Source organism: Aotus nancymaae, unplaced genomic scaffold (genome assembly GCF_030222135.1).
Source record: "Aotus nancymaae isolate 86718 unplaced genomic scaffold, 86718_ANA_hifiasm-v0.15.2.pri h1tg000108l, whole genome shotgun sequence".
Taxonomy (NCBI): Eukaryota; Metazoa; Chordata; class Mammalia; order Primates; family Aotidae; genus Aotus; species Aotus nancymaae.
The window spans coordinates 16,286,868-16,314,835 of record NW_026988523.1 but is presented as its reverse complement, the minus strand read 5'-3'; the positions used below and the strand labels follow the sequence as shown (position 1 = coordinate 16,314,835).

Sequence of the window (27,968 nt, the reverse complement as noted above, 5' to 3'; positions counted from 1 at the left end):
TCACTGCAGCTTCAAACCCTCAAGCGATCCTCCCACCTCAGCCTCCCAGGTAGCTGGGACTACAAGCAGACATCACCATGCCTGGCTAATTTTATAGAGACAGGGCCTAGCTATGTTGCCCATGATGGTCTTGAACATCTGGCCTCATGAGAACCCCCACCTCAGCCTCCCAAAGTGCTGTAATAACAGGCACTAGCCACTGTACCCAGCACAGAGTCTTATTAACACAAAAGTCTTCATGCTACCAAGTGTTCTAAGTAACTCTGCATGAGAACTACTTATCTGGTGTCAAGAACAATTTCAGGATAATTCATGTAATGAGAGTTTATTATTAATTGACAAGTGCTTTACCAGTAGCGAGACTCCCCCAAAGCAAAGACAATTGCAAGCTTTCAGAAAGATGCTGCATGCCTTCCTGGATACAATATCCTCCTAGTTTTCCTCCTACCTCTCTGGATGCTCTTTCTCTGCCTTTTTAGGCTCATTGTCTTCTACTCAGCCATTAAACATCACTATTCCTCAAAGTTTTATCCTAGGTGCTTTCCCCTTCTCATTCTGTAGAAAGCATGATGCATCTCCCAGCTTTAATGACCATAGATTTATTCATGGTGCTCAAACTGTTTTATCCAGCCCAGACTTCTCCCACTGAGTTCCAGTTGTTATACAGACCATGTGAGAAAAGTTTGTAAACTTTAGGCCTAACTTTCATGAGTAAAAGAAAAATATCAGTCAAATCTCTTCTTTCATTTTTAATTGATTAAGCATATAGATTATGTAAAGTAACTGATATGCCAGATACATGAAAAGTATCTTGCTATCATATGACCAGCACTCAATAACAAATAGTGCATGCTGTTTTTTTCTGAAGTTGTTGTATGTTACACCCCTCCAAAGCAGGATATGCATTAAATTTCAAAGCTACTCCAAGACATATATCTAATGTCAATCATCCTAAAATGGAACAATGCTTGGCTGGGGTCCTGAGCACCCAATCCTGGCCCAGCCACCTACGGCAACTTCTCTCAGGTTTAGGAGGATAAAGTGCAGAGGCAGGGGAAAACATTTCTGTGTATTGCTCTGAAGTTTTAGCCCATCCTTTCCTTCCTCACTTGTGAATTAATGCCTACTAAGATGTACAGGGTCACCTGATGCCTTTGCCTGGAGAAGGCAGCCAAATAGTCTGGATCAAAATCAAGCACAGTGGCATATTTCCTTGATACCTATATCCAGTTCTGGTCTTGAAGTGCCTACCACTTTGATAACTAGAAAATGCAAGGAGTGGCTGGGCACAGTGGCTTACGCCTGTAATCCCTGCACTTTGGGAGGCTGTGGCGGGTGGATCACCTGAGGTCAAGAGTTCGAGACCAGCCTGGCCAACATGATGAAACCCCGTCTCTACTGAAAATACAAAAAATTATCTGGGCATGGTGATGCACACCTGTAATCCCAGTTACTCAGGAGGCTGAGGCAGGAGAATCACTTGAACCCAGGAGGCAGAGGTTGCAGTGAGCCAGGATTGCACCATTGCACTCCAGCCTGGGCAACAGGAGCAACACTCCATCTAAAAAAAAAAAAAAAGGAAAGAAAAAGAAAGAAAGAAAGAAAAGAAAAAGAAAATGCAAGGAGCAAGGAGCAAGCAGACCAGGTGTGGTGGCTCATGCCTATAATTCCAGCACTTTGGGAGGCTGAGGTGGGAGGATCACTCGAGTCTGGGAGCTCAAGACCAGCCTGGGCAACAGAGTGAGACCCCATCTCTAAAAGAAAAGAAAGAAAAGGAAAGAAAAAGGTTAGGGCAAGGTGGTGCATGCCTGTAGTCTCAGCTACTCAGGTGACTGAGGTGGGAGGATAGCTTGAGCCCATGAGGTTGAGACTTCACTGAGCTGTGATCATGTTCTTGCACTCCAACCTAGGTGACAGGGTCAGAACCTATCTCAAAATAAAATAAAACAAAATAAAATAAAAATGCAAGGAGAGAGAAATCCAAACAAAAAAAAACATGAGGAGAGAGGGAAAATTTCTCCCTTTGGCCAAAAGCACTAGCATTAGTCACTCCTTATATGTCCCACCCTTTGCCCTGAATTTCTCAGGATTCCACTGGTATTGACCTATTTCAGATTATTCCAGATGGTGGGATGAGGAATCTCGCACTCAACCGAGAGACTAGAGGGTGCCATTTATTTGGTGAGTGTTTAGATTAAAAAAAAATATTTTTGAGTGGAAAATATGTGTCAGGCACTGTTTGTGGTGCCAGGCATACATCAGTGACAAAAACTGCCTGACAGCATGGGACCTTTATATTCTAGTATATAAATAAAATATATACTAAGTCAGATGAAGATAAATCCTATGGGAAAAAGTAAAGTAGATATGGTGGATAAGGAGTGCCAAGCTATTTCAATAACCCGAGCAAGAAATGACAGTGCTCAAAATGGTGCTTGGAGATTTTTATACTCCGCTCTCAATAATTGATAGAACAACTAGACAGAAAAGCAGCAAGGATACAGAAGACTTAAATTTACCACTTGACCTCATTTATAAAACATTCCACTCAAGGACAGCAGAATAGATGTTCTTTTGAAGCATACAACATTCTGTGGAACAGAACATATGCTAGGCCATAAAAACAAGTTTCAATAAATTTTAAAGGTATGAAATAATCAAAAATATGTTCTTCAAAAACAATGTCATTAAATTAGACATCAACAACAGAAGGAAGTGTGAGGATTCACAAAATACTTGAAAACTGAATAAAATACTTCTATCTAAACTATTTGACAAATAAAATGGTAGGAAAATTTTTAAATTTTTGAGCTAAACAAAAACAAATACTCAACGTATCATCAAAAATTATGGGCCGGGCGCGGTGGCTCAAGCCTGTAATCCCAGCAGTTTGGGAGGCCGAGGCGGGTGGATCGCGAAGAACATGGTGAAACCCCGTCTCTACTAATACAAAAAATTAGCTGGGCATGGTGGCGCGTGCCTGTAATCCCAGCTACTCAGGAGGCTGAGGCAGAATTGCCTGAACCCAGGAGGCGGAGGTTGCGGTGAGCCGAGATCGCGCCATTGCACTCCAGCCTGGGTAACAAGAGTGAAACTCCGTCTCAAAAAAAAAAAAAAAAAATTATGGGATACAGTTCGGGCGCAGTGGCTCACACCTGTAATCCCAGCACTTTGGGAGGCCAAGGCAGGTGTATCACAAGGTCAGATTGAGTCATCCTGGCTAACACGGTGAAACCCTGTCTCTACTAAAAATACAAAATATTAGCCAGGAGTGGTGATATGTGCCTGTAATCCCAGCTACACGGGAGACTGAGGCAGAAAAATCACTTGAATCCTGGAGGCAGAGGTTTCAGTGAGTCGAGATCACACCACTGCACTGCAGCCTGGGTGACAGAGTGAGACTCCGCCTCAGAAAAACAATAATAATAATAATGGGATACAGCTACAGCAGTGAGTAGAGTTTAGGAAATACAGAATTATACATGCCTACATCAGGACAGAAGAGGGATATTAAACAAATAACATAAACACCCACCATAGGAAACTAGAAATAGAGAAGCTAACTAAACCCAAAGCAATCAGAAAACAGGAAATAGTAAAAACAAAAGTAGAAAACAATGAGATAGAAAAGAGAAAAATAATAGAGAAAAATCAATGAAATCAAAAGGTGATTTCTTGAAAAAAATAAACAAAATTGACAAATCTTTCACTAGACTGATCAAAAAATAAAAGAAGACACAGATTACCAATATCAGGAAAAAAAGTGGGGCAATCACTGCCAACCTTAAAATTGAAGGATTATAGGTGAACACTATCAACAACTTCCTATCAGCAAATTAGACAATTTACAGAAAATGGACAAAATTATAGAAAGACTCAAATTACCTAAAATGACTCAAGAAGAGATAGAAAATATCAATCGATCTACAGCAAGCAAAGACATTGAATTGGTAATTTAAAGTCTTTCCACAAAGAAATAAGCTAAATGACTTCAATGATGAATTCTAACAAATATTTTAAAAATCAGTAATTCCAATTCTTCACACTTTTGGAAAAGAGTAAAAGGAAACACTTCCAAATACATTCTATGAAGCCAGTATTACCCTGATACAAAAGTCAAAGACATCTCAAGAAACAGAAACCACAAACTGATATCCATTTTTAACACAGATGTAAAAATCCTTAAAATTTTAAGATGCTGAATCTAGAAACATATAAAAAGAATTCTATGTCATCACTAAGTGGAATTTATCCAAAGAGTTCAAGTTGTTTAGTATTCAAAAATCAATTAGTGTAATATACCATATTGATAGAATTAAGAAAACCCACATAATCATCTCAATAGATGTAGAAAAGCATTTTAAAAATCCAACACCCATCAATGATTAAAAAAACTATCAACAAAGTATGAATACAAGGGAACTTTTTTAACTTGATCAAAGGAATCTATAAACAACCTATAGCAAATATCCTACTTAATAATAAAAATTGAGTGTTTTCTTGTTAAAATTGGGAATTAGGCAAAGTTATCTAGTCTTGCTCCTTTTATTCAACATTGTACCAAAGTTCCAGCCAATAAGGCAAGAAGAAAAAATTTAAAGTTATTCTAATTAGAATGGAATAAGTAATACTGTCTTTATTCATAGACAACATAATCTTGTATGCAAAAAAGAAATCCCAATAAATCCACACATTTAAAAAAATCTATTAGTACTAATAAATTTAGCAAGGCTGCAAGATACAGGACCAATCTACAAATATCAGTTGTATTTCATATACAGTCGATCCTTGAACAACACAGATTTCTATAAGGGTCCACTTAGTACACAGGCTTTCTTCCGTCTCTGCCACCCCTGAGACAGTGAGATTAACTCCTCCTCTTCCTATTCCTCCTCAGCCTACTCATGAAAATGACAAGGATAAAGACTTTTATGATGATTCACTTAATGAATAATAAAGATAATTTTTCTCTTTTTTTTGTTTTCTTAGTAATATTTTCTTTTTTCTAGCTTACTTTCTTGTAAGAATACAGTATTTAATACATATAAAATATGTGTTAACGACTGTTTATGTCAGTAAGGCTTTGGTCAACAGTGAGTTATATGCCAATTTTTGAATATGCAGGGGTTGGTGTCCTAACCCCTTGTGTTGTTCAAGGGTCAATCGTTTTAGCAAAGAAAAACCCAAAAATAAAATTAAGAAAATTTCATTAATAATAGCATCAAAAAGAATAAAATACTTAGAAATCAATTTAAAAAAAGAAATACAAGGATGGGATTTGTACAATGAAAACTAGGAAACATTGCTAAATACATGGAGTTATATATCATGTTAATAAATTGGAGATTCAATCTTTTTTGAGATAGTAATTCTCCCTAGAATGATGTATAGAGTCAACACAATCTCTAAAATTTCTAGCAGAGCAATTTCTTTGGTAGACATTGATGAGCTCATTCTAAAATGCATATGAAAATGCAAAGAACCTAGAATAGCTGTAATAATCTTGAAAAATAACAAAGTTGGAGAAGTTATGCTCACCAATTTCAAAGTTACGATAAAGCTGCAATAATCAAGACAATATCGTATTGGCATAGGATAGGTACACAGATCAATAGAATAGAATTGAGAGTCCTGAAATAAATTCTTTTATTTATGGTAAATTGATTTTTGGCAAGTGTTAGGGCAATTCAATTCAGAAAAGAACAATCTTTCAACTAATGGTTCTGAGACAGTTAGATATTCATATGCAAAACATAAAGAAAAAAGAATATAGACACCTCATAATATACACAAAAATTAATTCAAAACGGATCATAGACTTAATGTCTAAGTAAAGTTGTAAAACTTTTAGAAGTAAACAGGGAAAAAAACAGTGGCATTGATTAGGCAAATACTTCTTAGATAAGAAAGCAAAAGCATAATCCAGAAAAGAAAAAGCTTAAACAAAATGAAAGTTTTTGCTCTTCTAAAATGCAACATTAGACAATGAAAGGGGAAGGCAAAAACTGGAGAAAAGTTTGTGAATCATGCATTTGATGAAGGAAATTGTATCCAGAATACATAAATAACTAATAAAACTCAATAACAAGAAGACAAGCAGCCTAATTAAAAAATGGCCAAAAGGTTGGTGGCTCATGCTCATGGTGGCTCACACCTGTAATGCCAGTGCTTTCGGAGGCCAAGGTGGGAGGATCACTTGAGGCCTGAAGTTTGAGACCAGCCTAGATGACATAACAAGACCCTATCTCAACATTTTTTTTAATTAGCTGGGTAATTAGACCTGTAGTCCTAGCTACTTGGAGATTGAAGTGAGAGGTTGTTTGAGCCCAGGAGTTCAAGGTTTCAGTGAGCTATGATCATACCACTGCACTCCAGCCTGGGCAACAGAGTGAGACCCTGTCTCTGAAAAATAAAACAAAAAACAAAAACTGAAAACAAAAGAAAAAAGAAAAAAAATGACCAAAAAAGTTAAATAGACATTTCTCCAAATAAAATACGGGAATAACTAATAAATTCATGGGAAAAAATGCTCACATCATTAGTCATTATGGAGATAAAATTCAAAACCAAACTAAGATACGACTACACTCTTACTAGAATAGCAATAATTAAAAGACAGACGATAATCAGTATTGATAAGAATGTGGAGAAATAGAACTCTCATACGTATGGGAATGGAAAAAGGCGGAGCCACTTTAGAAAATAGCATGGCAGCTTCTCATAAAGTTAAACACATATTTGCCATACAACCTAGCAATTCCACATTAGATATCTACACAAGAGAAATGCAAACATATTTCCATGAAAGATTTATGTATTAATAGTCTTAGTATCCCCAAACTGAAAACAATCCAAGTGTTCATCAACTGATGAAAGAATAAATAACATATACTATCTCCATGCAATGGAATACTATTCAAAGAATGAAAAGTAGCAAACTATTGATATATGCTGCAACATAGATAAACCTTAAAAACATTATTCTAGGTTAAAGAAGCCACATACAAAACATACATGCAGATTGAGTATTCTTTTTTTTTTTTTTTTTTTTTTTTTTGAGACGGAGTTTCGCTCTTGTTACCCAGGCTGGAGTGCAATGGCGTGATCTCGGCTCACTGCAACCTCCGCCTCCTGGTTTCAGGCAATTCTCCTGCCTCAGCCTCCTGAGTAGCTGGGATTACAGGCACGCGCCACCATGCCCAGCTAATTTTTTGTATTTTTAGTAGAGACGGGGTTTCACCATGTTGACCAGGATGGTTTCGATCTCTTGACCTCGTGATCCACCCGCCTCGGCCTCCCAAAGTGCTGGGATTACAGGCATGAGCCACCGCGCCCGGCTGGATTGAGTATTCTTAACCAAAATTCTTGCAACCAGAAGTGTTTCAGATTTCAGATTTTTTTTTCAGATTTTGGAACATATGCATATACAAAATGAGATATCTTGGAGATGGGACCCAAGTTTAAACACGAAATTCATTTATGTTTCATATATACCTTATACACATAGCTTAAAGGTACATTGAATCATCAGAAAGCACAGGTGTCACTATCTCAGTCACCCATGTGGACAATCTGTGGCTGTTTGGCATCACTACCTCTCCTGAGTCTAAATGTAAACGCTACCAACAAGCAATCATATTCTTATACTTATTCACACATAAGTACTTAACAGTAAAAAAATATGATTTATCTTTAATACCATAAAAATATGATTTATCTTTAATACCATAAAAAATGTGTTCAGGGTAACTAAGCAGCATAGTAGCATCACCAGAATCCCTGTAACAGCTGTCAGACAACAGCAGCAACAAACAACAGGCTTTGAGTCTCCACCTGAAGTACTGTGTTCTGATTAAAAGGTTACTGTACTCTGTATTTTTTTTTTTTTTTTTTTTTTTTTTGTAAGAAGAAACATCAGAAGCAGTTGAAGGACCAGGAAATGAGTGCCCTAGCAGTGAGGAGGCGTTCTTCTGGATAGATTTTTTAAATGTTTCCTTAAGTCATTGGTCTCATTAACAGTGTTTTTTGTCCTAAAAATCTCTCTCATTTTATAAACTGACATGATTTCTTGTTCTTTTGTGAATGCATCCTGCTCTAGTCCTTCAATAAGCCTGTCACACGTTTTCACTATGTTCTCTAAGACACTTTTTGTGCAGTGTTAGTAATGTCATCTTCGTTGTTACTATTGTTGCCATCACCTCAATTCAGAACCATTTCAGCTATTTCACCATCAATCAGTGAATGAACAACTAGAGACTTATTATGAATGTTAAAACATCTGAAATATCTACTTCTTCCAACACATCTGAAGATATATTTTTTGCATATGTAAGGAGGGTAGATATCATTTTTTTCTCACTTGAAATATGGAATCCTTCAAAGTCACCCACCTTGTTCATCATCATTACTGAACGTCATTGCAGGCCAGAGGTTGTGCCAGAAACGTACAACTGTGTCTTTAGTCACTGTGTTCCAAGCACTGGCAACAGCACACATAGCATCCATCATGGTGAACTTCTTTTGGAAAGCTTCCACACCGACACCTCTGTTCACTGCTGTTAGCATGCTGTTAAAAAAAAAAAAGTTTATATGTTTACTTTTCATTGATCTAAGGATACATGGTCAACTAATTGTGTCACATTTGGGGGAAAGTCCATGGCATAAACACTATTTTGATGAGAATTTCAGCTGGAGGATGAGCAGAACAGTTGTCAAGGAATAACAAACCCTTCCAGTTATCATCTAGTCCAGCTTCCCTACAGTGAGCACAAGCTACTGGTACAAAACATTTTGAAACCAATCAGAAAAGATGTTCCTTGCAATACAAGCCTTTTGGTTAGCATAATAATGGACTGGTAAGACATTCACTTCTTGAAAACATTGAGGATGCAAGTTTTTGACTATCACAGCAAGTTTATACTAACACACGCCTGCTGCATTAGCACATCCCAGTAGAGTTATTCTGTTCTTGGCTTCCTTAATTCTTATAGGGGGTGTCTCATCAGTCATAGCCAATGTATTTCTGGGACAATAACACCAAAAGAGTGGTGTTTCATCAGTATTATCAACTTGTTCTGGTGTCAGATTTTAATCAGTTGTGAAATTGGCAAACTTGTCAATAAATTTTTCCACTGCTTCATGATCAACAGATGCTTTATCACTATAAATCTTTAAAAATTTAATGCCATGTCATTTCTTAAATTTCTGCAGCCAGCTTGTTGAATATTCACAATTCCTTTCCATTTTCAGTACCCTGATAGATCTTTGCTTGCTTCACCGTCAGCATACTATTAAGTGGCATGCGATCACTGCAATGCTGATGGATCCACTCTTTCAACAGACAATCAAGACCTAACTTTATACAGTGTTTTCCTATTTTTAACAAATTCTACTCATCACTTTGAGCATGAAAATTCCACAGTTTATCCTTGTTTTCATACATGGTGATCATTCCAATACCATACCCTTCCATAAGACATTTCACACTTACACTGCTGTTCAGTGTCTGTTCTACAGACAAACATGAATGTGTTCTCTTTTTCTTATTACTATTACCCACATGCAGATCTTTTTGAAATTTTCAACAATATCTTTATACTGCAGAGCATAGAGTAAGCAAAAAAACACAGTGAGGTATGCATGTCATCTTGGCTCCCTCTGGGGCATCATGGGGAACTTGCTATTGGAACATCCGGCCTGCACCTGTCAATTTATCGCCCTTTGTGAGTATGCCTGTATGGGGGAATCCGGGTATTGGGTAGAAAAGACATATTGCAGCTGAAGGGGGCAGGGTGGGTCTATTTTCTCTTGGGGAGGCTAAATAAACTGTGTGTTGCGTGCCTGCATTTTGACTGACTGCAACTCATCATGTGAATGAGGTCATGTGTGAAATTTTCCACTTGTGGTGTCCATGTGTAATGAAATCAGGCGTCTTTTTTGTTCTCATTTATGGTGTCATGTCATGCTCAAAACATTTCAAATTTTGAGTATTTTGGATTTTGGGATTAGGAATATGCAACCTATATTGTTTGGTTCCATCGATATAAAATGTCCAGAAAAGGCAAAACTATAGATAGGGAAAACAGATCAGTGGTTTCCTGGGGTTGAAAGTTGAAGCAGAATTGATTGCAAATGGGCACAAAGAAGCATTTTAGGCTGGCAGAAATGTTCTAAAACTGGATTGTAATGATGAGACCATACAACTCTATACATTTATTAAAAATCATTGAATTACACACTCACAATAGGTGAACCTTTTGGTATCAAAATTATACTTCAATGCAACATTTTAAAAGAGGCTATGGCTTGGATCATAGGTCTCAGAGGAGAGATGGTAAGAAGTGATAACAGATGGCAGAAGGCTTTACAATAACAGGCAGCAGGTAAATGGGATGATCAGGGTTTTGATCTGGCGTCACTACATAGGTCAACAGACCAATGAAGAAAATTCTTGTGCTTCAGTTTTTCACCATGGACTATTCTTATAATATATTCTTATATTCTTAACCCTTTATTTTATGAATCCCATGAGGGCAGAGACATTTGTCTGTTTTTTTCACAGCTGTCCACCCAGGGTCTGTCATTTAGTAGGCCATCAATAAATATTTGTTGAGTGAATAAAGAGCTGAAGAGCTGACAACCTGGGGATAGAAAAGTACCTATGAGTGGCACTCAAGGCAGGTAGCTCTTCTAAGGCACTCAGTGTCACCCTAGAGGCCCTTTAACCTGGATCACTTCTGAGACTCAGGATGCTGCGCTCCTACACACCAGGCCCACCCCAGTTTTTCATCCCATTAGCAATACTTCACCACATCTCATGCCCATGTGTTTCAATTGGAGACCAGGCAATATTTCACCCCATCCTTCCCTATCTTAACTTTTTTTTAAAGCTCAATGTTAAAACAAATTAGTTGAAAACACCTCAAACTCACACCATTCGTTCAGCTCTTGCTATCCTGATTGCCATATTTTTCCCTTTATCTTTGGAATTTTGCTCCATTCTTTCACATTTCTGACAAATAGAACGGAACGTTTCTGGATTGCCACCTTGAGAACCTCCTTCTAAAAACCCAGCAACGAAAAGCGTAACACAATCTTTTTTTTTAAGAATTGAAGTCTCACTCTGTCACCCAGGCTGGAGTGCAATGGCATGATCATAGCTTACTTCAACCTCAAATTCTTGGGTTCAAGTGATCCTCCTGCCTTAGCCTCCTGAGTAGCTGGGACTACAGGTGCTTGCCACCTGCCTGGCTAATTAATTTTTATTTTTTGTAGAGATAGGGTCTCGCTATGTTAGGCCATGCTGGTCTAGAAGTTCTGGCCTCAAGGGATCCTCCTTTTGGAAGGCTTCAGCCACCCAAAGCTCTGGGATTACAGGTGTGAGCCACTGTGCCTGGCCTAAAAACGTTTTTTAAACGTTTTTAAAAGACCCACCATGCTTTAGTGAGAGCATGGTTTCCTTCTATCTCCTGTTGCATTACCAGTCCATTGAATTGCTTCACCCCACTCCTGAAGATGCATTTTCTACAGCTGCACCTGGCCCGACAGTCCACTAGGAAGGCTCTGATTTAGATCCTTCTGGGGGACCACCTATAATGCTAAGCTTGTTGTCTTGCCAGTGGTCTCCCAGACTGTAAAAATCTCTGGAGACTTGTTTCTCATTAAATTTTAATAAGGCAAGAAAAAGAAAACCAGAACAACCCTAATGTAAAATTCCTACATGTTTGTCCCTTTAGCAGCATCTGGATTTTTATATTTTCATGTATTTTATATACTCTCACCATACCTACACAAACACACACACACACACACACACACACACACACACATTCCCTTTTCATTTTCCTTGCCTGCTTGTTTATGTTTAGTTTCCAACCCTAAGTATTGGAGTTGAATTCTGTATTCCATCTATTAGTGTCATCACAGAAGACATCACATCTTCCCGAGCTCATTTATCATTCCTCCTCCTCTCTCAGCATCCTTTTAAATATGCAAAGTCTCTCACAGTATTGTGGTCCCAGCAGCAGTCATAGCTGCACTTGTCTGCAAAGGAAATAAGGGAGAGATTGCAAGAATATGATGTGAATACATAGTGTGCCTTGGAATCATGGACTCAATCATTTTTCATATGTCTGGAAAATTTTTACTAAATTTCTAATGTGTGAAGGTCACTGTGGAGGTGTTTCAAGGAATGCTAAGATATAAAACACAGTCTTTACCTCCAAGAAATTGCCACCAAGTAGTAGAGATAAAACATATGGGAGAAGAGGGCAGGGGATGACAAATGCTACGCACCAGACTGGGGGCTTCAAAGGAGAGGAAGGGGGTGCATGCTGGAGGTGGACAGGAGAGTGGCTTGGTGGTGGCATTTAAACACGGTCTTAAAAGATGAGTATGGTTTGAAAAATAGAGAAAGGGAGGCAGAGGAGAAGAAATTCTAGGGCGAGGGAGCAGCATGAACAAAACCATGGAAACGAAGAGTTTATACTGTGCTTGAGGATAAGACCAAGAGTAGGGGCTCCTCCTTCATCAGAAGCACCCAGAAAGCAGAGCAACAACCCAGATGTCCAAGTCTCCCCCAGAGATTCTGCTGAAGTGCTCTTCCCACTTCTCTCTGGAAGGCCAGCTCTTTCTCATACCTTCAACTCTGAGGTTATGTGTCAGTTTCTCACAAAGGTCCTTCTCTGACCACCACATTTACAGTAGGACTCCTTCCTGCCAATGTCCTCTCTCTCTGCCTTCTTCTTTCCCATCATAGTGTGTCATAATTTATAATCATTTTGTTGATATGGCTGTCCGCTTGTCTGACTCCAAAGGTAGCATCAAAAGCCTCTGATAACAGAAACCAGGACTGATTGTTCAGTGCTTGAAAAATAGTAAGAGTGCAGTTAATATTAGTTGATCGAATAAGTGAATAGTTGAGTTATTAATGAACAAATGAAAGTCAAACATTTTTTGAGACAAGGTTGATGGATTTATTTTATTTATTTTACATTTAATGAATGCATATTTATTATTTGTCTTTAAATCTTTCACCAAAGTTCATTTATTCAATTTATATTTTCTATTGCAAGGGAAAGTCACATGACTTCCATGGGACTTGGATACTTTTGCTTTATGGATCTCTTTGTCCAAAAAATATTAAAATTATGTTTTATAACTATGTTGGTATAATTATGAATACAATCCAATTTGGATTGTGTTCTTTTTTCTTTTGATTGAAAAAGAAATTAAAACATCTGGGACCTCTAAAAGCATGTGGGACCTAGGTGCTGTACTTCCCGTATCTAATGGGTAAGTCGGCCCTGTGAGTAGTAAAAACTTTTTAAAGATTAAATAGAGAGCAAAGCTAGACAAATAGTATGGGAAAAGATTATAGAAGGACTTGTACACCAGATTTTGAGTTTAGTAAATTTGAACTTTATTTAGGAGGCAATAAAAATCACAGAGAAAGTCTGAGCTAAAGAATGACATTTCAATATGGCAGAGCCATTATAGGAAGAAGAATCTGCAAGACAAAAGAAGAAGATGCTGGTCAGGAAAGCTCCAGAATGTGGTCCAGACCCCACAAGATGAAAAGGGATTGAACTGTGGGTGATAGTGATGCCTTTTTTGCTGGAGGAGCAAAAGCTGACCTGAGAAAATATGTGAATTTCTCTTAAAATCAACTCTCTGGGGAGGGTGGATTCAAAGATGGCTGTGTTTCTGAACCAGAACTGGGAGAACGATGAGATCAGGAACAGAAATCGCGTCATCCAGAGAAGAGAGATTTGGTGGGGAATACAATGGGGTTGGTTTGGGAGATGTTTTGGGGAAGGGATCCTAACTGACCAACCAAATGGAACATCTTAGCAGTCAGGCACTTAGAAACATAAATCTGGAATTCTGGAGCTCCAAAATTTTAAACAATGTTGAGGCAACTTCAAGGTTCTTTAAATCACAGTACATGAATAATAAATCAACAAAGAATATTTCTAACCAACCATTCAAATATTACCTCCTCTTTGTGCTGGCTGATTTGTCCCAGTAATTATCTCCAGTTAAGGGGTCCCCCAAGTCTCCTGCTTCTTTATTTTTCTTAGTAAAGGAAAAGAGAGATTCAAATAAATTCTTCTGTAATAGAAAGTAAATGTTAGGTTTGATGAGTTCACTCTTATTGTCAGTGGGCTCTAATTAAATGAGCTAACTGGTCATGATGGTTAACTGGTTATAGATGGTTAGCATTATAGCTTTAATTAGTAGAGGCTTAAAATCTTTTTTTTTCTGTAAACCTGATTAGCAAGCTGAGGCTTGCAGCATTTCAACAGATCCCAGCCGAAAAGAAGGTTGGGGTAAGGGCAATTTCAGCATTTAGAGGGCAAGAAATAATTGGAGTTCATGTCTTCTAGTCTCAATGTTTGTACCCTGTGAGATATATGCAACAGTGGGCAATTTCTCCTAAGCTCCATCCCTACCCTAAGCTACCAGGCTGCTGTGAATTTTTCCTATGAGAATCAGGCTACATTATAACACTAGAGTGATGGGAGTATATGCTATCCCTCTAGGTGAAATCTGAGCAATCTACCCGTACCTTATAAAATTCTTCTGACACATTCAAACTTTTACATTTTACCAGGAAACCAGGACATGAAATCACAGGTGCCAGTGTCTTCCGTTTGTAAAATGGAGGAAATATTAGTGGATAGCTCATGGGATGGCAGTGAGAATTAGTTAATTGCTGTACAGCACTTTCAAGAGTACCTAGTTCATAGTAAATGCTCAATACATGTTAGCTTTTTGGTTTTTATTATGGTCACTCTCATCCAGAGTCCGTCTGGTATCTACTACATTTTATTTCCTGAAAATGGAAATTATACATTATCTGCATCAAAATCACTTAAATGGTTTGTTGAATGTAGATTATTGGTCCCCACCCTAAACCAATGGAATAGAGAACTCTGGGAATGGAGACCAGAAATCTGCATTTCAACAATTATTTTATTTTATTTTACTTTAAGTTCTGGAGTACATGTGCAGATCTTGCAGGACTGTTACATAGGTATACACATGCCATGGTGGTTTGCTGCCTCCATCCTCCCATCACCTACATTAGGTATTTCTCCTAATGTTATCTCTCCCCAATCTCCCCACCCGCCACTATCCCTCCCCTAGTCCCCCACCCCATAACAGACCCCAGTGTGTGATGGTCCCCTCCCTGTGTCCATATGTTGAACAATTTAAAAAAATAATAATTTCAACTTTTATTTTAGATTCAGGGATACATGTGTAGATTTGTTACATGAATATATTGCATGATGCTGAGGTTTCAGATATGAATAATCACATCACCCGGTAGTGAGTGTAGCACCCAACAGTTGGATGTTAGTCTCTCTGGAGTTTGAAATCACCAGTCTACTGGGTTTACATAAAGTACAGATGAAATTTTCCTCCTTGGCCTCCATGTCCTGCTACCTGGACCAGTTATGCCATGTATTCCAACATCTAGAACCCCAAGACCTGAGACATGCTGATTGCTCAAAGCATGGTGGGGGCTTGGTTGGTCTAATGTCAATAAGAACACTCTGAAGACCCCCTGACTCCTGTTCCACCCCTCAGTCTTGTTCTAGAACCAACATCATGATCTGTTATGGTCAATTCCCAGCCTGCGGTCACTGGAGGAAGCCTGCCACAGTGAACAGTTTTCCTAGAAGGAGCTTTGTTTAGAGAGCCTGCTGATGCTTTGAATTTATCTGTCACCACGTCAGTCACGTCACATACACAACACATATGATTCCTGCTGCCTCCTGACTGTGAAGTATCTGATTCCCTGGCACATCACCATATCAGATGACTCATTTTGAAACGCAACTCCACTGCATGAGACATTTGAATTTAACCCATTGGAGTAACCTCACTGCAGAGCAGCTGTTGCATGTCTCATATTTTAAGTATAAGAATCTTGCCACATCATCATCATAGCAATCACAATACAAAATAACAAATCCGAGATGTCTGTAGGACTTTATGGCTGGTTGTCAAAGAACTTCCACACTTATCTAGCATGCCCACAATGGGAGTTATAAAACATAAGGCTGGGCGCGGTGGCTCACGCCTGTAATCCTAGCACTTTGGGAGGCTGAGGTGGGTGGATCACAAGGTCAAGAGATCGAGACCATCCTGGTCAACATGGTGAAACCCCGTCTCTACTAAAAATACAAAAAATTAGCTGGGCATGGTGGTGCGTGCCTGTAATCCCAGCTACTCAGGAGGCTGAGGCAGGAGAATTGCCTGAACCCAGGAAGCGGAGGTTGCGGTGAGCCGAGATCGCGCCATTGCACTCCAGCCTGGGTATCAAGAGCGAAACTCCGTCTCAAAAAAAAACAAAAAACAAAAAACAAAAAACAAAAAACATGAACATCTCTTCTGCTTTATAGAAAATGGAACATGAAGTTTATATGGGCTGGGCATGGTGGATCACACCTGTAATCCCAGCATTTGGGAGGCTGAGGCAGGTGGATCACCTGAGGTCAGGATTCAAGACCAGCCTAGCCAACATGATGAAACCCCATCTCTACTAAAAATAAAAAATTAGCCAGGTGTGGTGGTACATACCTGTAATCCTAGCTACTCAGAAGGCTGAAGCAGGAGAATCACTTGAATCTGGGAGGTGTAGGTGGCAGTGAGCTGAGATGACACCACTGCACTCCAGCTGGGTGACAGAGCAAGATCCTGTCTCAAAATAATAATAATTATTATTATGTAGCTTAATTCAATTTACCTAACAGATTCAAGGCTAACACGGCATGTGCTTCTCAATGCAATGCTCTGACCCCTTGGTGTGGGTTTGTCCTGCCACCCCACACTGCTTCCAGCCACTGTATCACCAGGGTAGAGAGAGATTAGGAGCACCGGCTTTGGGTCCACTCTTTGAATCTTGAGTCCATCACTCACTAGCTTTGTGATGTTGAGAAAGCCCACCTCATGGGAGTAAGATAAAGATACAATGTAAAGCATTGTGCCTAGCATACAGTTAACACTCCATGGTTTTTACATGTTACTATCATTGCTGTTATTAACTACAGACATTGCTGCCATCAGCGATGATGGTTCTGACCAAAATGGCTAAGATTCTGGCAGGAGCCTGTCTCTTCTCCTACACGCCTTTTGTGGGTAAATGGGAAAAATGGTTACTATGTTCCGTATTTGTCTTTCTTTGCTTTGATAAGATAGAGAAATCCTTTGGAACTTATTCTCCAATTGTCAAGAACATTAGACTAAATTATTACTGTATGATATTATGTTTGACACAGGAAATATAATTTTTTTTACCCTAGACAACCGAATTTAAACTTTATCCTTGTCCCAACTCAAATGAGTTCAGTTACTCTGTTTTGTTCCATTAACTTTTTGGCCAGTGTTAAAAACACTAAGTGCTTAAGAGAAACACTTGATCAAATGAGTGGGTGTGCTATGATCAGGCAAGGAAGAGATGTTGTATAAACTTCCCTGATACCTGCTTGGCTTGATGAGCTGGTCCCTGACTGATTTCTCAGTAATATGTAGAAATTAAGAATGAATATGTTAAATAAATGAATAAACAAAAATGATGGCAACCAGGGAATCATTTGCCTTAGATGATGTAATCATAACTTTCATTTAATTATAGTCCAGAGACTTATGAACAATCATTTATGTTATCACCACTACCTTACATATCCTTTGTTCCACATATAACAACACTTACTGGGAACTTAATAGGTCCTTGGGGGAGGTGACAAAGGTGGGGAGGAGAATAAGCTCCCTGTTATGCTAAGGCCACGGAGGTTCTCAGTGCAGAACACACAGAGGCCACATCCTGGAGGATACAGTGCAGTAACACAATAACCCCCATTCTCTGAACTCCTAATGAGGGTCATCCTCTTTCTGCCTGCCGCTACCCCTCCCCAGCCAACTCCCCAGCAGCAGCTGGTGCCATGGGAATTTCTCACATCTAGGCAAGACAAACAAAGCACCACACCACAGACGCTGTGTGCTGGAGTGACTGTGATGTATAGAGAAGTGACCCATGAGGGGACGCAACTTAAGAGAATAGCTCATAAGAAAATAAAACTGTTCTAAAAGATATTCTCAACAGAACTATTTTTCAGAAAAACAGTGTACAGAACTAAAAGCCACAGGAGTGTGTAGAAAGGCCAGAAATAACATCATGGAAACCATCATGGAATACTACACAACTATTAAAAATAACAAGATTATGGAATACAAACATGTAGAAATATTCATGCCAAACAGTATGAAGTGGAAAGTCACAATAATCAATGTTAAAATTAATTTATATGTCTCAATCAAATTGTCAAACAAAATGCTATAAAAATCTTGCAACCTGAGAGATTAGAATGTTTATGAATTTATTCTAGCTCAACTTAAATAGACCACACAACCATATTATTACATTTCTTTAGTAAGGTCATTCTCTCAGTCTGGCAATTTCTATTTCATACCTCCTTCATTAGCCTCAAACTTTTCAGCCTTCTCAAAGCAGAACCCTAGGAGTTGTCTGTGACCTTCCCTCTGTCTGCTCACATTGGCAAGATAATCCCTCTTCTTTGCTATGGTCCAGCCACACTGACCTTTTGGATCTTTGGATTTGCTGAGTGCTCTCCTATCTGAAGGTGCCCTATGTACTCCCCTTGCCCCACATCAGTCAAGTCAACTAAAGTTTCATGTTGATGTGCCTCCAGTGCTATCATCACTCCAGGGAGCCTGCACTTTTTCCTTCATAGCGCTCGGCACACTTTCTCATTATAAATTTGTTTGCATGATTATTGCTTTACTATGTCCTTCTCTCCCCAATAGACAGTAAGCTCTATGAGGAAGGTGATGATTAGTTTTATGTGCCAACTTGATTGGACTGAGGGAGGGCCCAGATATTTGGTGAAACGTTACTCTGGGTGTTTCTGTGAGGGTGTTTTAGATGAGATTAACGTTCAAATTGGCAGACTGAGTAAAGCAGAGTGCCCTCCCTAATGTGACAGGCCCCATCTAACCAAGTGCAGGCCTGCAGAGAACGAAAGGCCGACTCCCCTAGGTAAGAGAGAATTCTTCCTGCCTGACTGCCTTTGAACTGGGTCACTGGCTTTTTTTATCTTGCCTTCAGACTCAAACTGAAACATTGGTGCTTCCTGGGTCTTGAGACTGCTGGCCTTCAGCTACACTGTCAATCCTCATTTTAAGGTCACCAGGTCAGACTGGAACTAAACCATCAGTTCTCCTGGGTTTCCAACTTGTTGACTCATCCTGCATATCTCAGGACTTGCCCACCTTCATAATCACATGAGCTAATTACTTCTAATAAATCTCCTTTTGAGATATGTATTTCCCTTTAGTTTTCTTTTTCTGAAGAACCCTGACTAATACAAGGAATAATATCTTGACTGTTCACAGTCCTGTATCTACCTAACACCAATACAGTGCCTGCCCCAGACTGGTTGTCTAATACAACTTTACTGAATGAATGTATGTATGCATGGATAGATGGATGGATGGATGGATGGATGGATGGATGGGTGGGTGGATGGATGGATGAAAATATGAATATAATTTAATATTTATTAAGTTTTATTTTTTCTACAAAAAATTCCCTGCAGTTTATGTAGACTACTGAATAATACCTGTACTTACTTGAGTAGTGCTTTCTATTTTTCAAAGCATTTTCATATACAATAATTTTTTTGATTCTTGGACCTCTATGAGACAGATAATATTCCACATTCACATTGGAAGAAATAGAGGTCTAGATAAATTAAGTAATTTGCCTAGGCTCATACAGTGAACTAAGTGGTAGAGCAAGGTCTGGTATCTAAACCTGCTAGATTTGGGCCAAGGACTTGGATCCTTCTACCTCTGCAGTTATTTGTATGCCACTATGTTCACTGGAAGGTACGTTGGTGAACATGGGAGGTCTGAAAGGCACAGAAGCATTATCCTGATGGGTCTTTGTGTACTCATAAATGATGGGGGGAGTTGGTGCTCCAGCCTGGGGAGAGGGTCCTGGCCCTGACCAGGTGGTATTGGAACAGTGAGGTCATGTGCCATGGGCAGTGAGTCTCAGACATGGCTCTCAGGTCACTCACATGCAACCCACAGTTGTTGAATGCCTCATTTTCACTGTTACTCTGGTGATCATATAAAAGTCAGATTAAACACTCAACTAATGATTATTGCACCAGTGACTCTATAGACATCAAACTCAGATGCAACACAGCTGAATGGCTAGAGCATGGGATCATAGTCCAAGACCCCGGGTTGAGACCCAAAGGTGTGGCCAGAAAAGGCAAATGACATGGAGAAGTCAAGGAGAGTCAACGTTTATATTCCAGCACTGACTGTCCCTCTGGCAAAGCCATGACCTCGTTTATCACCTTGTTTGTCCTATCTGAATATTTACAAAAATACCAGCTCAAAGAGCAGAGGTGTGGTGGGGGTAAAATGATGACTAACCAAATGAAGGTCTGATTCTCAATTTGGATGCAGAAAATCCTTTCCAGTGCCATATGCTTTTAGTGCTCTCTTGTTATCACTGTAATTTCACATCCTGTTAAAGCCTTCATCTTCTTTTCAGTCCCTGTCTACAGCAGCTTTCCATAAAGAGTTTGATGACAGCTGTGTCTGTTGGGAAAATCACAGCCTCATATTTCTCTCCTCAGAAGCATCCTAGGACTGTGATACATGCCACCACTTAATAAGGTGGGGGTTGCAGGGCCAGCAGTGTGGGGGATGGTTATTCCTTCCCTGACAACATTTGAAGAGCTCCAGAAGCTGCCTCCAGGTGAATGGCAGGTGGTACTGGAGGTTGACTGCATAGGCCCAATGCTAAGATTTACCCCAGACAATGATGACTAAGAAAAAGTCAGAACTTGAATGCTCATTGCCTCTCTCAGCCTTTTTGTATTATCAAATTACTAAAGTCCTGTATTACATTAATTATATTATACATGATTTATTATATTAATTATATCAATACTTTTATATTATTAAAATAATAACAGTTAATTACTTGAGAGGCACACTATACAACAACTAGAACAAATCCGAAAATGAAAATAGCTACCATTTTTAGCAGCTTTTGTCTGTTACATTTTTTCATTTCTAACAATAACTCATTTTACTAATAAGAAAAATGAAATTTGAGATGGTAAGAGATACTTGCTTAGTAGGGAGTGGAGTTGGAAGTCAGGAGGTGATGAGTCTTTTGCCAACTATGTTATTAATTAGCTGTGTGGCCTTAGGTAAATCTCTTTACCTCTCTGGGCTTCAGTGTCCTTTCTGGAGAAAGAAAGTGAATGACTTTGACTTGCAGATGGAATAGGTCTCTTCTTGCAACAGGTGTCTTAAGGATGAATTTTATTGCTTTCTCTCATCAGTGATTATGTTGGTTCTTGTTATGAGGTTTTCTTTGTTTTTATTTTTCTTAAATCCACATAACTTCTGCATTACTCAGCTCTCAACTTGTCACCTTTCAGAGATGATTTCCTTGACCAATCCTACTAAAATAGCTTGTCCTCTCTCCTTTACTCATTATATCACTTGTTTTCATTTTCTTCATGTAACTTTCTTTCTTTTCTCTCTCTCTTTCTTCTTTCCTCCTTCCCTCTTTCCCCCAAGAGAATGTCAGCTCTAGAGGGAAATTATATCACCTGCTCTGCTCATGCTTAAACACTGGTGTTGGGTCTCCTTTACCAAGCACATCACAAAGTCTAAACACCCTGGCATGCCACACCCTATTGCCACACACTTTTTCACTGCAGAATAAAGTAAACAATCGATAAATATTTATTGATTAAATTAATGAATCAATCCAGATTGTCACAAGTTCATTTGATTCTGCCACAGAAACTCTAGAACTGTGCTGTTCAATGTGGTAGCCATTAGTCACATGTGGTTATTTAAATTTAAAGTAATTAAAAGTAAAAGTTCAGTCCCTCAGCCTCACCAGCCACGTCTTAAGTGCTCAAGAGCCATGTGTGTCTAGTGGTTTGCATAATGGACAGTGCAGAATAGAATGTTTCCATCATCACAGAAAGTTCTGTTGGAGAGTGCTGGTCTACATTCTGGCTCTTCCTCTCCAATTCCACTGTGGTCACTCACCTAGATTCTTCTAAGAGCCTCTGAACTGACAATAGTTTCTTTCCATGCTAGTCCTTTCTCCACATTGCCTTATTTATTTACTTCATTTATTAATGCAGCAAATGTATAAGGAGGACCTTCTATATGCCAGCACTATGCTAGGCACAGAGGAACAGTGTACAAGTTAGACCTAGTCCTGACACAATGAACTCTACAGACGATGTGTGTGGCATTCTCATGTTTAAAAACCAATGCTGGCAAGACAAGGATGCCCTCTCTTATCACTCCTATTCGACATAGTATTGGAAGTTCTGGCCAGGGCAATCAGGCAAGAGAAAAAAATAAAGTGTACTGAAATAGATAGAGAGGAAGTCCAATTGTCTCTGTTAGCAGATGACATGATTGTATATTCAGAAAACCCCATTGTGTTCGCCCAAAATCTCCTTAAGCTGGATAGCAACATCAGCAAAGTCTCAGGCTACAAAATCAATGTGCAAAAATCACAAGCATTCCTATACACCAATAGTAGACAGAGAGCCAAATCATGAGTGAACTCCCATTCACGATTGCTTCAAAGAGAATAAAATACCTAGGGATACAACTAACAAAGGATGTAAAGAACCTCTTCAAGGAGAACTACAAATCACTGCTCAAGGAAATAATAGAGGACATAAACAAATGAAAAAAGAATCAATATCGTGAAAATGGCCATATTGCCCAAAGTAATTTATAGATTCAACGCTATCCCCATCAAGCTACCATTGACTTTCTTCACAGAATTAGAAAAAACTACTTTAAATTTCATATGGAACCAAAAAAGAGCCCGCATAGCCAAGACAATTCTAAGCAAAAAGAATAAAGCTGGAGGCATCATGCTACCTGATTTCAAACTATGCTACAAGGCTACAGTAACCAAAACGGCATGGTATTGGTACCAAAACAGATATATAGACCAACGGAAGAGAACAGAGGCCTCAGAAATAACACCACACATCTACATCAATCTTTGACAAACCTAACAAAAACAAGCAATGGGGAAAGGATTTCCTATTTAATAAATGGTGTTGGGAAAACTGGCTAGCCATATGCAGAAAACTGGACCCTTTCCTTACGCTTTATACAAAAATTAACTCAAGATGGATTAAAGACTTAAACATAAGACCTAAAACCATAAAAACTCTAGAAGAAAACCTAGGCAATACCATTCAGGATATAGGCATGGACAAAGACTTCATGACTAAAACACCAAAAGCAATGGCAACGAAAGCCAAAATTGACCAATGGGATCTAATTAAATGAAAGAGCTTCCACACAGCAGAAGAAACTATCATGAGAATGAACAATCTACAGAATAGGAGAAAATGTTTGCAATCTATCCATCTGACAAAGGGCTAATATCCAGAATCTACAAAGAACTTAAACAAATTTATGAGAAAAAAACAAACAACCTCATCAAAAAGTGGGCAAAGGACATAACAGACACTTTTCAAAAGAAGACATTTATGTGGCCAACAAACACATGAAAAAAAGCTTGTCATCACTGGTCATTAGAGAAATGCAAATCAAAACCACAAAGAGATACCATCTCATGCCAGTTAGAATGGCTATCACTAAAAAGTCAGGAAACAACAGATGCTGGAGATAATGTGGAAAAATAGGAATGCTTTTACACTGTTGGTGAGAGTGTAAATTAGTTCAACCATTGTTGAAGACAGTGTGGGGATTCCTCAAGGATCTAGAACTACAAATATCATTTGACCCAGCAATCCCATTACTGGGTAGATACCCAAAGGATTATAAATTATTCTACTATAAAGACACTTGTACACATATGCTTATTGCAGCACTATTCACAAAAGCAAAGACTTGGAACCAACCTAAATGCCCATCAATGATAGACTGGATGAAGAAAATGTGGCACAAATACACCATGGAATACTATGCAGCCATAAAAAAGGATGAGTTCATGTCCTTTGCAGGGACATGGATGTAGCTGGAAACCATCATTCTCAGCAAAGTCATACAGGAACAGAAAACCAAACACTGCATATTCTCACTCATAAGTGGGAGTTGAACAATGAGAACATATGGACATAGGGAGGGGAATATCACACACTGGGGACTGTCAGGAGGTAGGGGGTTAGGGGAGGGATAGCATTAGGAGAAATACCTAATGTAGATGATGGGTTGATGGGTGCAGCAAACCACTATGGCATGTGTATACCTATGTAATAAACCTGCACGTTCTGCACATGTAACCTAAAACTTATAGTATAATTAAAAAAAAAAAAACAGTGCTGGATCCCCCTTACCAAAGTCCCTTACAGTGTTCCAAGGACCCTGTGCTGTGCTCTGCAGGATGCAGCCCAGAGTCAACTCTGCTTTCTCAGGAGGGGATCAGCCAAAACAACAGTTCCTGTATGTGGGTTGGGGGGGTATATGGGGTGTCTGTGTGTGTGTGTGTGTGTGTGTGTGTGTGTGTGATGAGGTGAGGTGTGTTGGGGGTAGAGTGTGTGTGGTCAGGTGTGAAGTTTGGGATGTGTGGTGGATTATTGAGGGTGTGGTGGCAGTGTGTGTCTGTGTGTGTGTGGTAGGGTATGAGGGTATGTGGTGGGATGTGTGGGGTGTGTGATGGTGTGTGTGTGTGTTGCAGGATTTGGGGGTTGTGTGATGGGTTGTGTGGAGGGGTGTGTGTGGTGTTGGGAAAACTGGCTACCATAAGGGGATGTGGTGGGGTGGGATATGTGTGGGTGGGAGAGTGTGTGTGGGGTGGGTGTAGAATATTTGTGGTGAGGTGTATATAGGATGTGTGTGTGAAGTGGTGTGGGGGTGTGGTGGTATGAAGGGTATGGGGTTGTGTGGGGTGGGTGTGAAGTATGTGTGTTCACTGGGGGGATGTGTGTGTGTATGGTGAGGTATGTTGGGAGTGGGGTATGTAGTGGGATGTGTGAGATGCACGTTTGGTTGGGGGATGTGTGTAGAGGGGTGTGAAGTGGGGTATGTGTGGTGGGATGGCAGGGTGTTTGGTGTGTGTATGGGTGTGTGTGTGTGGTGGGGTGTGTGGTGTGTGTATGTGTGTATATGCATCTGTGTTGGCAGTAGGGGCTGCTGCCCATGGGTTGGGGTTGTGCCTTCTGGCGCTTGAGTTGGGATGCATGGAGTACGATGACCTGGTGCCCTACAGTTTCAGTTTCACTCTTCCCCATCACCTCTCCCACGGTTCTGTACCAGGTCCTCCACCCACCACCTCACCACCTTCACTGTTCTCTGCATGCCCAGTCACACCTCAGTGCTTTTGCACAGCCCTGTCCCCTAGCAGGCTATCCTTTCTCAACAGCTTAACCTGATGAATGCACTCATCCTTCAAAACCCACTTCAAATATCACTTTCTGTGAAATTTTTTTAGCAACCCAGAGGGGTGGCCTTTTCTCTGTATGTCACAGATATCTGTTATTAGATCTAGTATAACATTTGCCAGGTATACCCTAATCCCCATTTATCTAAGCCTCCCTCCAGCGGAGTGTAGTTCCTCCAGGTGAAGAATTTATTTGTCATCATAGCCTTAGTGCATAAAATAGAACAAAATGATTTTGGAAAAATGATAAACAGACAGCAAATGGATGAACAAATGAGTGTAAATATTATGAAAATGGCTGGTTCGTTTGCAGTTCCTTTGGGGGGCTGCACTGGTTCTAGAACTTCAAAATAAAACCATAACTGTCAACTTGCTCTTATCAAAGATAAAATGTTATTTTTCTTCTTACCACTCTTATTTCCTACTCCAAATGTCCCTTCTACCCTGTTTTTTCACCAGGAAACAACTTTTCTTTTTTGCTTCTAAAAGCTTTATGACCAGCCAAAACTCTCGGATCAAATACTTCACTTCCAAATGCCATACGTCCCAAGACGATCTTTCTTCTAATTGATGAAATGACTCTTTGCTACCAAAATGCTAACCAGCCCCTCCCAACTTTGACATTAGGAATCCAATAAAAACTGTTTTACACAAACTAGAAATTACTGTCATTACAATTATTATATTACTATGTGAGTGTTTAATAAACCAGTCTGAACCAGGTTTAACATGTCATAATTTTTCCCAAACCTTTAAAAATACAATCAAACCAAAGGAAAAGCTCATGAAATACACTGAGTTTTTCTCCCAGCTGCCTTGGGTGTAATCCTCTATTCACCCCAGTATGTTCTTTCCTTCCTTCTTTCTTTCTTTTTTTGGAGTTTTGCTCTTGTTGCTCAGGCTGGAGTGCAATGCTGCGATCTCGGCTCACCACAATCTCTGACTCTCAGGTTCAAGCAATTCTCCTGCCTCAGCCTCCTGAGTAGTTGCGATTACAGGCGTGCGCCACTATGCCTGGCTAATTTTTTTTGTAGTTTTAGTAGAGACAGGGTTTCACCATGTTGTTGAGGCTGGCCCCGAACTCCCGACCTCAGGTGATCCACCCACCTCAGCCTCCCAAAGTGTTGGGATTACAGGCTTTAGCCACTGTTCCCGGTTTTTTTTTTTTTTTTGAGACAGTTTCGTTCTTGTCACCCAGGCTGGAGTGCAACGGCACGATCTCCACTCACTGCAACCTCTGCCTCCTGGGTTCAAGCGATTCTCCTGCCTCAGCCTCTCAAAAAGCTAGGATTACAGGCGCCTGCCACCATGCGCAGCTAATTTTTTTTGTACTTTTAGTAGAGATGGAGTTTCACTATGTTGGCCAGGCTGGTCTCGACCTCCTGACCTCAGGTGATCCACCCACCTCGACTTCCCAAAGTACTGAGATTATAGGCATGAGTCACCACGCCCAGCCCCAGTGTGTTATTTCTATGGTTCTTCAAAAGGAAAGAAGGGTCCCTGACACCCCTCAATAAGCCAGTTCAACAAGCCAATATTAATTAATACATCCAACTAACTTGTAAACTCTCTGGGGTTCAAACAGATTTTCTTGATATTACAGGATATTTTAAGTGAGAAGATTCATCTGCTCCCTCATATCAGCAGACACATCATCAGAGCAGGGAGCTGGATATGTTTACAAAAGCATGCAGCCTGCAGCCCCAGCTTCTTCATGCCCTCCCCAGCAGTTTGAGTTTCATGTCTTTTGCTACATGTTGAATAGGGCAAAGTGGGTTAGAATATATCCATAATCACCATTCCTTAGAAATACTTCAGTTAAATTTGCTAGTATTAACAGAACAATATTTCATCATTACAAATTCCTAAAATCCTTAGTCACTTAATCAGCAATACTAAGAAGCTAAGCCACATCTAGCCCTTGTTAAATCTAAAATTTTAAATACACAAAATTACAATCCTTGGCTAGAGTGTGCATCGGGTGTGTGTGTGTGTGTGTGTGTGTGTGTCTATCATCAGGGTTTCAGTAGGTATTAAGCAGCTTCCAAGTGTTTGTAAAAAATAAAAGCTTGCCAGAGGCTCAAGACTTTTTCTACAGAAGAGTTAATCTTTCCTGGTTTGTCAAACTTTCGCTGTCTTGTAGCCACCAAAAAACACGATCTTAATGTAAAGCAAGTACTATGAATTTCTCAGGAAAAGGTGTTGTGTAAGTGTAGTGGTTCTGCCCCATTATCTTGGCTTAACCTAGAAAATTGAAAGCTACAGTGACACATTAACCTACCTCAAGTATATCTACAGGCTTAAGGAGGACACTGGACATTTGTTCTCCATCTTAGGGAAAATCAAAAAAGAAATAAAATGGCTTAAGTTTCGACACCAAAGAGCATGATCATACTTAAGACAAAACATCTTTGTTATAAAGGTAATTCATGCAGATTTCCTAAAGATAGCATGAAACTTGACAACTATTTATTGAGTGACTGTTGTGTAGAAGGCTTGGGTTGTGGAG

General features: G+C 39.6%; 1 long non-coding RNA gene across 1 annotated transcript in view; it reads right to left on the bottom strand.

Moving 5' to 3' along the window:
* LOC105711620 (uncharacterized) overlaps nucleotides 1-16,702 on the bottom strand; it is a 79,079-nt gene extending 62,377 nt beyond the window's left edge. The window contains exons 1-5 of the long non-coding RNA XR_001106053.2: nucleotides 16,591-16,702; nucleotides 13,997-14,112; nucleotides 12,639-12,864; nucleotides 11,850-12,042; nucleotides 8,391-8,566 (exon numbers count right to left, since the gene is read on the bottom strand). This is a non-coding gene — a long non-coding RNA (uncharacterized LOC105711620). The remainder of the gene's footprint in view (nucleotides 1-8,390; nucleotides 8,567-11,849; nucleotides 12,043-12,638; nucleotides 12,865-13,996; nucleotides 14,113-16,590) is intronic.
* Between the last annotated feature and the right edge of the window lie 11,266 nt (nucleotides 16,703-27,968).